General features: G+C 59.1%; 1 protein-coding gene across 3 annotated transcripts in view; it reads right to left on the bottom strand.

The window, feature by feature from the left end:
- The window catches only part of CAPZB (capping actin protein of muscle Z-line subunit beta), a 140,444-nt gene that overhangs the window by 47,395 nt on the left and 80,329 nt on the right, over positions 1–12,720 (bottom strand). The window lies entirely within an intron of this gene.

Raw genomic sequence — 12,720 nt, 5'->3', positions numbered from 1 at the left:
TCCTAGAGGCTGGTCCCCCAGACCCGAGCCAGGGACACACACATTGGCGGGTGCTCTGGCTGCTCATGAAAGTGGGTGTCAATCCTGTGATCTGAGGCCACAGGGCAGATGCAGAATAAAACGGTTTATCTCTGAAATCCAGTCAATCAGTTAATGACTCTCTCCCTGCACTCATCCCAAACCTACCCTGCCTCCTCCTCTTGTCAAATGCTTACAACGGGGAAGAAATCACATTAAGTCTCAGGGATCACGAGCTTGCAAACAATTTAAACGGAAGGACAGGTCCAGACAAAGCCGGGAGATCCCTTCAGTGTGCGTGTCCTCTGCGGCCTCGGGGCCCGAGGCAGGCCTCTCGACCACCCGAGGGCGGATGGTTTCTGTCCAGGTTGCCCATCCGATCTGCTTAACGGCCTTTGAGAGCAATGTCCAGAAAACACAAAGGTGTCAGACCAATCCAAGCTGTTGGGGGGGATTTAAGCCTAATTCCAAGTGATGTGGAATAATAAACAACGCTGCCTGGGCCAAGACAGCCGTCCTGTCCTCCTCCTGGCGGTCAAGTTCAGCCCCCACCACTGGTACCCAACCCCCATCCAGCTCACGGGTGCCCACGGGCCACAGCAAAGATGGGGCGACACGGGCGGGGGCGGGGGCAGTAAGAAGCCCAGAAGGTGGAAGGCAGGAAAGAGGCCAGCAGGCCTCGACCCACTGCCTCAGGGGACACCGTAAGCATGAGAAGAATCAAGAGGAGGAGGATGGAACCTCAGGCGCCTGGTGGGGCTTGCCAGGCACTGTAAACTCTGCAAACTCTGCCTGCGTCGCCTCCTTGAATCCTCTGAACAGCCCTGCATACAGACTCAGTCATGGTCCCTCTTCCAAAGAAGGGCCTTAAAGAAGTCACATGCCCCAAGTCACATAGCTCCCAGCCAGTGTCTAAGAAAAGACATGTGAGATGCATCTGGGTTAAAAAAAAAACAACAACAACGGGAATTACATCCCCTCTTGCTGTTGCCCCGGACGGCATACTTTCCCACTATCGAGCCCAACAGCTGATCACATGAAGAGATACAAATCAGAAGCTTCCGGCCACGAGCGAGGCTGGTGTTCGGGCCGCCATATGGTTCTACTTTGTCTCTTCCCCTTCTCCATTAGTTATTAATGTTGAAAAAAACTGCTCAACCAAAAAGAGAAACTCGAGACGAACCTTTAAAAAAAAAAAAGGCACAAAAGCCAGGCCAGCTCAACTCCATGGATAACCTAATTCATGGCGCCCCGTACCTCAGCTTTTTGGTTTTTTTTTTAAAAATAGGGCCAAATGAACACATTCTGTCTTTTGATCTGCCCGCTGGCTGAGAGCCCACCACCAGAGAGATAAGAATCGAAAACCCTGCTCGCTGGGTTGCACGCTCAGATTGGGGACATGGCCGCAATCACGGCTGGGCAGAGCGCGGCGGGCCCACTCCCCCAGCAGAGCGCAGCAGGTCAAGATGCCGGAGCTCCTTGCCCGCGGCCGGCAGAGGTCTCTGCTTACAACCTGTTCCTTTTATTTTTTCCAGGGCCTCAAACTTGCCCTGATTCTCCCTAATAAAAATTTAAAAATGAGAGTGTTTCTAGTGACACACGTGCCTGCGTCAGAAATCCAACCTGTGGGGTGGCATTCTGAAAAACACCAACCCCCAAATCAAAGCCAGGTTCAAATCCTTGGTCTGCCACTTCCTGGCGGAGTGCACGCTTCCTGAACCCCGGAACCGGGGGCTGCAGCGCCTGCCTCTATGACCCTGAGTACCAGGCGCGTGAGGTGCCACGGATTCAGAGGCAGACGAGGTGGACGGGTGCAGCCCTGCTCTTGCAAAGCGCTCTCCAGCCGCTGGAAACAGGCAAGGCAGGAGGAGCCTCCCCAAGGGCTGAGGGCCGTGACGGGAGGGGGACCGCAGGAGTCAGTGACCTGGGAGGCAGACTGAGAGAACCAGGAGTGAAGGAGCGGGGAGGCGCTGCCTGGGGAGAGGGGAGCCGGCACGGGGCCTAGGCGAGGACCCGGAGGAGACACGCGTCCGGGGGCTGGGGCGGGGCCTCGGCCGGGGGAGCAGAGCCTGTGCGCCCGTCAACGTGACTCCAGCCGTCGCACTGTCTTATAAACCGCACCCCCGCCAGCCTCCCAGGTTTAAGGACACACTCGAGGACCCATCTGTGAAATCAGGCCCAGGGCGCCTCCAGAGCCCATGGGAGGTAAGAGACCCCCGCCCCAACCTCCTGCTCAGGGTGGAGGACACAAGTCCTCCCACGACTGCCCGGCGGCAGCACTGTTGCCAGAGCACTCTGGGCCCTGGAAGCCAAGTTTCCAAGTGAACTGGCCTCTGCCCCTGACAGGGGGCCCGCACCCCTTCCTCTAAGTCTGCAGGGAGGGTCTGCTGAGGGCGCAGGGGGACACCCAGGGCCCTGCTCACCCCAGGAGCCCTCAACCCTGTCACCACGGGATGGAATGCCCTCGAGCACCTCCTCTGGGGTGAGGCTGGGCTCCCCAAGACTCCACAGCCCCGCCCCCGTGGAGGGGAAGACCCGAGTGCAGGTGGCCGCTCACACAGCCAGCCAGCGGCGGGGGGGGTGGGGGTGGGGGGACAGGGCCATGAGCCCCAGACTCCAACCCAGGGGCGCCAGAGCCCAGGCCCCGACGGGTGGACACGGCGAGGGGCTGCCGCTCCCACCGCCCCTCTGGGGGCTCCGGATGGAAGAGAGCTGGGGAGGACCTGGGGTCTGCACGCCCCTGCCTGCCCCCCTCCACTCCTGCTGCACTGCGGGCTGGGACCCTCGCACCACCCAGCATGGCCCGACCCCAAGGCTACCAGCCCTCCTCGTGTCTCAGGTCCTGACCGTCTCCCAGTGAAACTATCGAAGGACTCGCAGGGCAATGCTCTTTCAGTGCAAGTTCAGACTGAGCACTTTGAGAGTGCTCTTTGAAGGAGGGCTTCCCAGGAGACTCAGAGGTAAAGAATATGCCTGCAATGCAGAAGACGCAGATGCAGTCTCTGGGTCGGGAAGAGTCTCTGGAGGAGGAAATGGCAACCTACTCCAGTGCCTCTGCCTGGGAAATCCCATGGACAGAGGAGCCTGGTGGGCCACAGTCCATGGGGTCACACGACTTACTGATTAAACACCACCACTTGGAAGGAAAACGTGAATTGTACGTGATGAGCGTTAAGAAGCAACTTCCTGATTTCGGCAACGTTATAACGTGCGTGAGCTGTGCCCCTTGCGTCCGGGCCCCAGCTCGAGCTCCATACCAGCACGCACTGCCCGCCGGGTTCTGGCGCCAAGGGTCTAACACACGTGCAGCTGCCAATGTTCGGGAATCGGTTCCGATCAACACATTTTACTCTGCTCAGAGATCCACTTTTCACATGCCATTAACGACAGAGAGCTTTCTCGGGAAACAATAAGCCCGCGCTTCTTCTCTTAGGCAGGTGCCTCAAACCACCCCCATATGGGGGTAATAAAAACTCCCCAAATAATAATAAACAAAGGCAGACTTCCTGGGCTAGGTTTCAGCCACTCATCCCCCAGGGCTTAGCCTCCTGGAAGCGCGCAGCCTGGAGCGAGAGGCCGGAAGGGCTTTTCTAAGGGAGGGTCGGAACAAAGAGAAGACAGGCTGAAAGGAGAAATTAAAATCAGGACACGTGGGTCACCCAGGGGCACACACCAGGTTCCTGTTTTCCACGTGTAACCCTACGCTTCCTGAAGGGGGCGGACCAGGTGCTCGGTGCCTAATTAAATTCGCCGTTCCCTGGCCAGCAGTGACCTCATCACCTGTGCACACAGAGGGGCCAGGGTTTTCCTAAGCTGCCTGCCTCTCTAAGGAAGAGCTGGCCCCCCAGGGACTGGGCACACTACACAAGCACCTTCAAGAAGTCAGAAACGGAGACTCACTGTGTCCCACGTCACCTGGACTGCGTCCAGAGGGCTGCATGCAGCCACCGCGCCGCGGTCAGGAGCTGCGGCGCACAGGGCGGCCACCGCCTCGGCCTGGGGGGGCGGCGGGCAGAGGTGCCATCCCCCAGCCCGGGCCCAGCCTCCTGCTGCAGCCCCACCCATGAGCCCCCCCCGCTGTCCCCCAGCCCGCCTCTCGGCCTGGATCACCTGGCCCCCCAGTGCCACCTGGAGAGCCCCACTTCTCCTCCAAGGTCCCCTTCCACACACACCCAAGGCTTCCTCAGCCACGGTGATCCCATCACCCACGGTCTGCAGGCCGTGCCCCTGACGCCCTGGACCAGACCCAGCCTGGGGCCCCAGATTCAGGTTGGGGAGCTCTTTCCTCAGGGCAGGGAGGTCTGCACGGCCCCGGGCCGAGTGGGACACTGGTAGGGCTTCCTAAACGTCCAGTCAGTGGGACTGTTCTGAACTGTGGAAAACCAGGGCCACTCGGGGGGGGCTCTGATCCCTCTTTTATCTCCTTCTGGCTGCACCGGGTCTTGGCCGCGGCCCGCAACATCTTTTCTGTTGTTGTGACACGCGGGATCTTCGTGGAGGCATGTGGCATCCAGTTTCCTGACCAGGGATCAAACCCCGGCGCCCTGCACAGCAAGCTCGGAGTCTTGGCTGCTAGACCACCAGGGAAGTCCCCAAGTTCTGACCTTCTGAAGCCTGTGTCTGTCCCAGTGGGAAGCTCCTCCAAACGTCCCAAGCTGGACCAGCGACTGGCTGGGTGGGCGAGATGGACACAGAGGGCCATGGCCTGGGGAGGTGGCGCGTCACTGTGACCTCCCGAGTCGGGCGCAGACTCAAGCTTCCGCACTCCCTTCCCGGGGGATGCCAACTGCTCTGTCCACCCCGCCACTCCACGCAGGTGCCCCTGGAGCTGTGCCCACAGCCTCCCTTAGTGAGGAAGGCTCCTGAGACAGAGCAGAAACCTCCTCACAGGCGGCCCGGGGCCCTGCTTTCTCAGGGTGAGGGTGAGAAAGCATTATTAAGGCGCTGGCTGCGTTCTTACAAATCACCTCCCACCTTTCTGGGAGAAAGACCAGGTAAAAATACATAAAAACAACTCATTTATAAGATGGTCTTTTTGCAAAGAGAGTGCGATTTCATGGGCAGGACAGAGGATCCCTCTGTTTTATTTTACTATTTTAATATCATCAGTATTAAAGCGAAGATCCTAAAGACTGAAAACTTTTCTTTTTAAGTGCCTGCTATACACGAAACACTCTTCTAAGCACGGAATACATATTCTCATTTTAAAATCATGGCAACCCTGTACAAACCAGTTTATGCCAAATTTCTCACTGCTTACAGAGGAGTACACAGAGGCACAGAGAGGCTGAGCTCGCATAGTTTGGAGGCGGCAGTCAGAACTGAAGGAAACCCATCCACTCCCACCCCAGGGCCCCTCAGAGCCCTGCAGGGCGGCCAGGGAGCTCATGAGCCTCAGAGCCACGCAACCACTGAGTCACACACCACAGTCCTGGCTCTGCCCACCACACATTCCTTCCAAACTCTCGTGACCACCACCTCCTGAACAACCCAGACAGTGCATCAGCCCATCAGGATCCAGCGACGCTGCTGATGCCGTGTGTGTGTGTGTGTGTGTGTATTTCTGAGAGGCAGCGAGGCCCAGCACTGGTGTGCCATGTTATAGGAGATAGACCCGGGAAAGCTGGTGGCTCTTTTTTCTTCCTTTCCCCTCCCTTAGCACAAAAATCATCCGGGCTGGCTGACCACAACGTTTCACGCTGGATTCCTTCCACTGGATGGATGTCTCAGCAAGGTTTTGTTTTCATTTCACTGAGTCACTCAGAGAAAATGACCGCACACCAAGTGAAGCTGTAGCTCTCCTGCTGGGGAAACGGCTCCACTCGGGAGCAACAGATGTGTGCCCTGTGCTGGCCGTGTGCGCCTGGAGCAAGAGCGCCTCCGTGTTTCCACTCTGGTTCATTAGGAAGTAAAACTCAAATCCGCCAGATACAGTCTGCCTAAGTGTGTGAGAGGTGAAATCAGCGTCCCCAGGCTAGAGGGGAGAGTGGGGCACGGGGGAGGTGTTCTGGGCCCTGGAAGGGGAGGACTGGATGCTGCAGATACGAGGCGCACTGCCCAGAGCGCCTCTGGGGCAGCGGAGGTGCGGGCGAGACTGCGGAACAGGTCTCAAGGGGCTGATGCCTCCGCTCGGCCGTAAAAACTGAAGCCCGCAGATGGGGAGTGGGCCACAGAGAAGCTGGTGGGACTGCCCACCTGGTCGGAGGAGTGAGGCATGGAGTGCCGAGCACAGAGGGTCACGCAACTCTGTGAAGATGCGGAAAAACCCCTGCACACTTTAAGGGGGGGTTATATCTACATAATCACAAGTAAGTGTCTCTCTTTTTTTAAAGAGTCAATCAAGAGAGTATTCCAGGCAGACAGCACAAGAATACCCAGGGAACTCTAAGTTCATTGAAAATATAAAACCACCACTTGGGGTTTCCAGCAGGTAAGGGGATGCTATGTGACCTAAGTTTCAGTGAGTAAAAAGCGACCCCCAGGCACGAGGCATCCGGAGCAGGGTCACCCTTCTCTTCACTCGAGCATCTTCTCAGCTGCTTGCAACCCTGCGCCCTTCTACATCACAACAGATCCACACAGCACAGGGTGGGGACCCACCACCGCCTGGAGGCTGGGCGGGCCTCAGGGACGCGGGGCTGGGTGACCAGATCAGCCACAGTTGCCCTGGTCCTCAGTCTCCTGAGGACCCAAACTGGACGAGGCGGGGCTGGGACTCTCCAAGGCAAAGAAGAGGCGTCGGTGGCGGGTGGGTGCCGGTGGAGACGTGCGGGCTCCGGGTGGTTAAGAGGAAGAGAGGAAGTCTGGGCCCACCTCTGTCTGTCTTGTTCCAGTTTGGCAAAAGACTGAGTTTGAAAGGAGGGCTCCACTAGCTTTTAAAAGGAAAGAAAAACACTCAACTAGACGACGAGTAAGCATCACTTCAGTGTTACGATCCCACAAAATTTCACAGGACAAGACTTAAGTTTCCTAACTTGCTATCTCTGTGACCATTCAGGATATGGCGGCGCAGATGGTAAAGCGCCTGCCTGCAACGTGGGAGACCGGGGTTCGATCCCTGGGTCGGGAAGATCGGGAGAAGGCAATGGCACCCCACTCCAGCACTCCTGCCTGGAAAATCCCATGGACAGAGGAACCTGGTAGGCTACAGTCCATGGGGTCGCAAAGAGTCAGACACGACTGAGAGACGTCACTTTCACTTGTAAGAAAAAAAGTTGTGATGTTATTAAAAAAAAAAAAGAAAGTAAGTTTGACATTCTTCCTCAAAACAAAATGTTTACTGAGGAAGGTCCTGGGTGAGACCCCAAAGTACCAAAACTAAGCTCCGGGCCCGTCTCCGAGGTGCCCACGTGGGGAAGAAAGCAGCAGCCTGTGACTGCAGGATACACTGCTCCTCTGAACTCCGGTTCAGACTCAAAGTTCTCAGGAAAGTTCTCCATTTGTAAAACCCAGATCGCCCCCCTTCCCTCCCCCAGGACTGGTTTCCCCAGAGCTCCCGCCCCAGTTACTCCCTAACCGGATGCCCGGCCTTGCTGCTCCCCACGGTCAGGCCGGCATCCAGGACATGAAGGACAGCCCCCTCACTGATCTGAAATCCTGCAGGACCCAGTCCTCGGCTAGCTTCAAAGGTGGGACACCAGGCCAGGCAGGCCCTGCTCTCCGCAAGGGTGTGAATTGGCCTCCCCAGCCAGACGCGCCCTAAGGGGGCGATCCAGGCTCTCCTGCTCCAGGGCCAGTGCCCGCGGCCGGCACCGGACCTCCTTACGGCCTGCAGAAAAGAGACGCTCTCTGCTTCTGCTGGCCCAGCACCTCCCTCCAGCTCACCTGCACCATCAACCAGAGGGCAGAGTCTGACCCAGACTCCTCGTCCCTCTTCATTTAGTGCTCTGAGCACGCCACAAAGCCCTGCTCTGTCAGGGCTCCCAACAACAGTGTGCCTGCCACACAGCTCCCGAGATGCTCTGAGAGCCAGACAGACTCCGACTAGCAACTGTCAGGGCAAGGCTGCGGCAGGGGTCTTCGGGGGAGGTACGGGAGGATAGAGTAGCCTCCTGCCGACCCCCCGGCCCCTACCGAGGCCAGACCCTTCTGAAGTCGGTCCCCGAACCGGCGTGGCGCTCGCGTTGAACAGAAGCGCCCGAGGACACAGCTCTCGTGTTGATTTTACCCAGAGAGAAACCAGCACGATCCTGCAGTCCCTCACCCAGAGGTTACAGGAGCGTGGCCGCCAGCAGCAGCGGGTGCTGCCAGCGCCATGCTGACACAGACGTCATGACCACAACAGAACAAGCCCAGAGCATCTGCACACGGAATTCCAAGGAGACTTAAATTTCCTGTACGGAGGCAGAATAAACGCCAAAAAGAAAAAAAAAACCTTCCCCCAAACAAAAGTGGGGGCTTTCAAGGAGACTTGCTGAGTGGGGCAAACATCTTGGAAAGATGGAATTTTAAACACAAACACCAAAGGGCAGAGATTTGAGGCAGAAGAGCTATGCGCGCAGCTGGGAGGCCCTTTAATTAGGGAAAGATTTGCACAGCCTGCGGAGCGTCGGGCAGATCTCCCCTGGTCTCCGGAATGGGAAGAATGTGTACAGCGGTGGGGTAGTCGACAAGTTCGAATCTGCTGGACACTCTCACCGAGAAGGAGGCGTGTGGTCCAGTCCCTGGCCGCCTTTCAGGGGTCCCAGGGGTCCTTAAAGCAACCGAAGAGGACTACCAGGTTTTGGACAAGACAGGCGGGACCTTCTCCTTCCTAGGGGTGCCTCCCACAGACACCACGCAGGAAAGCTTTTCTGTTGAGGAGACTTAAGGCAAAAACAGAAGTCAAGGGGAAACTACCCGGGCCCCCCAACCCCGCCCCGCCCAGCCCCCAGACCTAGGGGGTGTTTTTCCCTTTGCGTGTACCACCAGCTCTCACAGTTATTTCCAACAGACTTAAATACCCTGCACACAGGCAGATGATCTGCAGTCACATGGGAAAATGGGATCCCCCGCTCTGTTCAGAGGGAACCCTGGACTCTCGAGGGGCCGGATCGGAAGTGATGGCCTTCCCCAAACAGCCGACGCCCACACTGACCCTCTCCTTCAGGGACGTGAGGACACTCAATGCAGGTGGCGCTGGGCCACCGGGGACTCGACTCTGCTGTTCAGGACACCCTGTGTGAGGGCACCCAGCAGGTATGAGAAGAACCACCAAACCTCAATAAGGGCCCCAAAGGCAGCCTCTGCGCCCTTCTCCTCCACCAAAACCCAAGAGCTCAGGAAAAGATGGAAAGTCAAAAGTTAACTCTGGGGTCCCTCGGGGGCAGCAGCTGTTACTGAGCAGAGCTGCAAAGAAGGCCCTCGACAGGGCACCAGACTGGCGGGATTCAGGACGGCCCGGGTTGCTGTGGGTCAGACAGGACAGAGGCGGGGGCGCTGGCAGCTCCGAAAAGCACACGGGCTCAGAAGGGCCAGCAAGGCCGCGCCTCCCAGAAAGGCACGATGTGGGCAGAGGCACGGGGAGGCCACGCCTCCCAGAAAGGCGCGATGTGGGCAGAGGCACGGGGAGGCACCTTAGGAAAGGGCCCATTTCCCGGCTCCAATCTTAAAAAAGTACACAGCGCCAACTGATCACTGGCCCTTCCCTCATCCACCGAGAAAGTCTGAGCAGCGACTAGCAGCTGGCCCTTGGCGAAGCTGGCATGGGCAGCCATCACCCACCTGCTGGCAGGGAGCCGTGAGGCCCGAGTCGGGGCCCACGCTCAGGGGAGGGACCCGGGGCAGAAACGCGTGGCCCCTGCCCTGCCCCGCCGGTTCCGTTCTTGCCACCCCGTTGGGCGGTGTCCCAGGCACTACCTACTCTGAAGGGCTTTCCCTGAAACCCACTCACCCAGGGAGGGCTTGGTGTCCTGGGCGGCGCTTGCACAGAACTCTGCCTTGCTCTCACAGGAACTCTTGCAGAAGAGCCTCCTGGCCATCTGCTCCCTTCATGAGCACGAGCTGTTTAAGGACACAGAGCTCACTGCGCAATTGCTGACCCCAGGGCTTTGGCTCTAGCCCTCAGGAGGGGCTCACACAAGCCTTCCCCGAGTGCCCGTCACGCGCCCCACAAAGGTGGACAGAGCAGACATGCTCCCCATCATCAGAGGGCTGAGAGCACAGGCGAGCCCCGTGGCTGGGGGAGGTGGGGGGCAGTGAGGCCCAAGCGGAGTGCGGCAGGAACACCAGGCTGGGCGTGGGGCCCGCATGAGACCCTGGAGCAGGGGGCCTCAGGGCGGGCAGGAGAGGGGGGACGGGGCCAGGTCACGTGTTCTCAGACTGAGACTGCCATTTGGGCTCAAGCCTGCTGACAGGCAGGAGTCAGGAAGGGCCGCGCATGGCCAGCGCCGCACGTGCAAGGGCTCCTCTGGCTGCAGGTGGGGGACCACGGCCACAGAGGGCCCGAGGCTGGCAGAGCCACCGCTCATCTCGGAGGGGCAGCACAAGAGAGGTTCCCGGGACCGCTCCACACGGGGACAGACACCCCTTCGGCCGGCTGGCTGGCTGGAGGCGGTGGTGCTCTCTCAAAGTCACCATTCTGGGCTCGTGGAACATGTCTCCACTGGCCTCTGGGGGTTCTGAGGTGCGCCTAGCGCCGCTGGGGCCTGCCCTGCCCCTGGGCGCCCAGCGGTCACATGTCTGCTTACTCCACTGTCCTGAGCAAGCCTCCCCGTCTCCTGCAGGGAGAAGGCGCCGTCTTCCAGAACCTGATGACGCAGGCCTCCCCCTCCTTAGAAGGACGCTAGACAGTCCCGGGCAGGGCCAAGAGCTCAAGGGGCGAACCGCCCACCCCTCCACTCACTGCCCGCTGTCCTCAGGGCCGCAAGGTCTGCCCTGTGATCACGGCAGCCCGGGCTGACACTGACCCGCATGGCTCGCTGCTCGCCCCTGCTGAGAACGAGGCCGGCGTCCTCCTCCTGGCACACTCGGGGAAGCCGAGGCACAGAGAACTCAAGCCGCCTCCCTGAGGTCACCCAGACATGCAGGGCACACCCAGAGGCTGCCAAGTCAGGTCCCCAGAGTCTTCGCAACTCACAGTGACTTCCACCTTTCCATGGGCTGCCCCCGCCTCGGGGCACCAGCCCTGACGATGAGGGGCTGGGGTCTCCCGAGTTATGTCAGCTTCACGAGGTACCTCGGTCTCCCTGCAAGTCTTGGCTTCGGACGATGCATCATTCAAAGAGGCTCACATGCCCCTGCCCCTCGCAGAGCTTGGGGGTGGGTAAGATCACGGCCTTGTTAGGGCTTCCCCGGGGGCACTAGTGGGAAAGAACCCACATGCTGATGCAGGAGATGTAAGAACCATGGGTTGGCTCCCTGGGTCGGGAAGATCCCCTGGAGAATGGCATGGCAGCCCACTCAGGATTCTTGCCTGGAGAATCCCAGGGACAGAGGAGCCTGGCGGGCTACAGTCCATGGGGTCACAAAGAGTCGGACTTGACTGAAGCGATTCCATGCACGCATGCACACACGCATTAACTGGTATCTACTGAGCACCGACGGGGTGGTCGGGCATGGCACAGGGTCTGGGTACACAGGTGAGCACAGCTCCATCCCACAGGCGCTTCCAAGCCAGAGGGCCCCGGGTGCTAATACCACAAATTCACAGCTCACCATCGACCGCGAGAGCTCTTGGCCAAGCCCTATCGTGTGAGACATGGCTTCCCTGACACGTGGGGCTGAGACGACGAAGCTCCAACAAACAGGCAGGAAGATGCTGGGGGACCACAGCAGGCGGGCACCGCTGGGGGCCAGGCGGGCACCACGGGGGGCCAGGCGGGTACCACTGGGGGCCTGGGCCACGGGGCCAATCTCATAAAGGGTTCTGTTCCGAACCCAGAGTGTTACTTTAGCTTCCAATCACCAGTAATTAAGGGTGCCTGTATATTCCAGAAAGAGCGGACGCAGAGACTAACGCTAATTAAATCTCTTCTGCATTCGGCTTTGAACCTCGAGTGGCCTGCTGTCGGACACTTACTCCAAAGCCTCCATCTGACGTAACTCCTCCCACCACCATCTGTAACGTCCAGTCTGCCCTTAGCTTGAAGGACTCAGTTACACAAAAGGGATGAGGCCCACGAGGACCCCCGAGTCTGGAGTCTCAGAAGAGCCGCGCACACCTGCCCTCCTGTCCCCCAAACCCCCGCCAGCTGGTGGGGACCATGGGTGGGGGTGGGCACGGTCCGCACGGCCCCCTCGTAAGGCCTCTCAGGGGCAGGCTCTGTGCGTCTGTGACTGACAGGGTCTCTAATGAACCTTAATTGTGAGCGCGACGGGCCCAGGAAGCCGGCAAAAGATGTGGCAAAGGGGCAACCACAAACCGTCCGGCTAATGAATAACAAGTGTCCAGCCTGATGAGGGCCGCTGACCCACAAAAAGAGGAGGGCGGCGTCACTGCTCAGCCCCGCGCCGTTTCTGAAGCTCTGACTCCTTCATGTGAGCGCGAGGAAGCCCCCCATCTGCCATCCCCCAACAGAAAGAACGGGGGCAGTGGTGCCACTGGGGGCGCAGCCTGGACGTGGGGGCCGCGTGAGCGTGGCCACGGACACGTGCACCTCCGGCTGCATCTCGGCTTAGAACTATCCAGTTCGGAAGCCCGAACTGGATGCCCTTTCAACACGGGAAGGTGAGAGCCACACTCTGTGAAGACTGACCAGCATCCTCCTGGTGCTGACGGCCGTG

This window comes from Bubalus kerabau, chromosome 3 (genome assembly GCF_029407905.1).
Source record: "Bubalus kerabau isolate K-KA32 ecotype Philippines breed swamp buffalo chromosome 3, PCC_UOA_SB_1v2, whole genome shotgun sequence".
In the NCBI taxonomy this organism is placed as follows: domain Eukaryota; kingdom Metazoa; phylum Chordata; class Mammalia; order Artiodactyla; family Bovidae; genus Bubalus; species Bubalus kerabau.
This window is presented reverse-complemented; position numbering and strand designations above follow the sequence as displayed.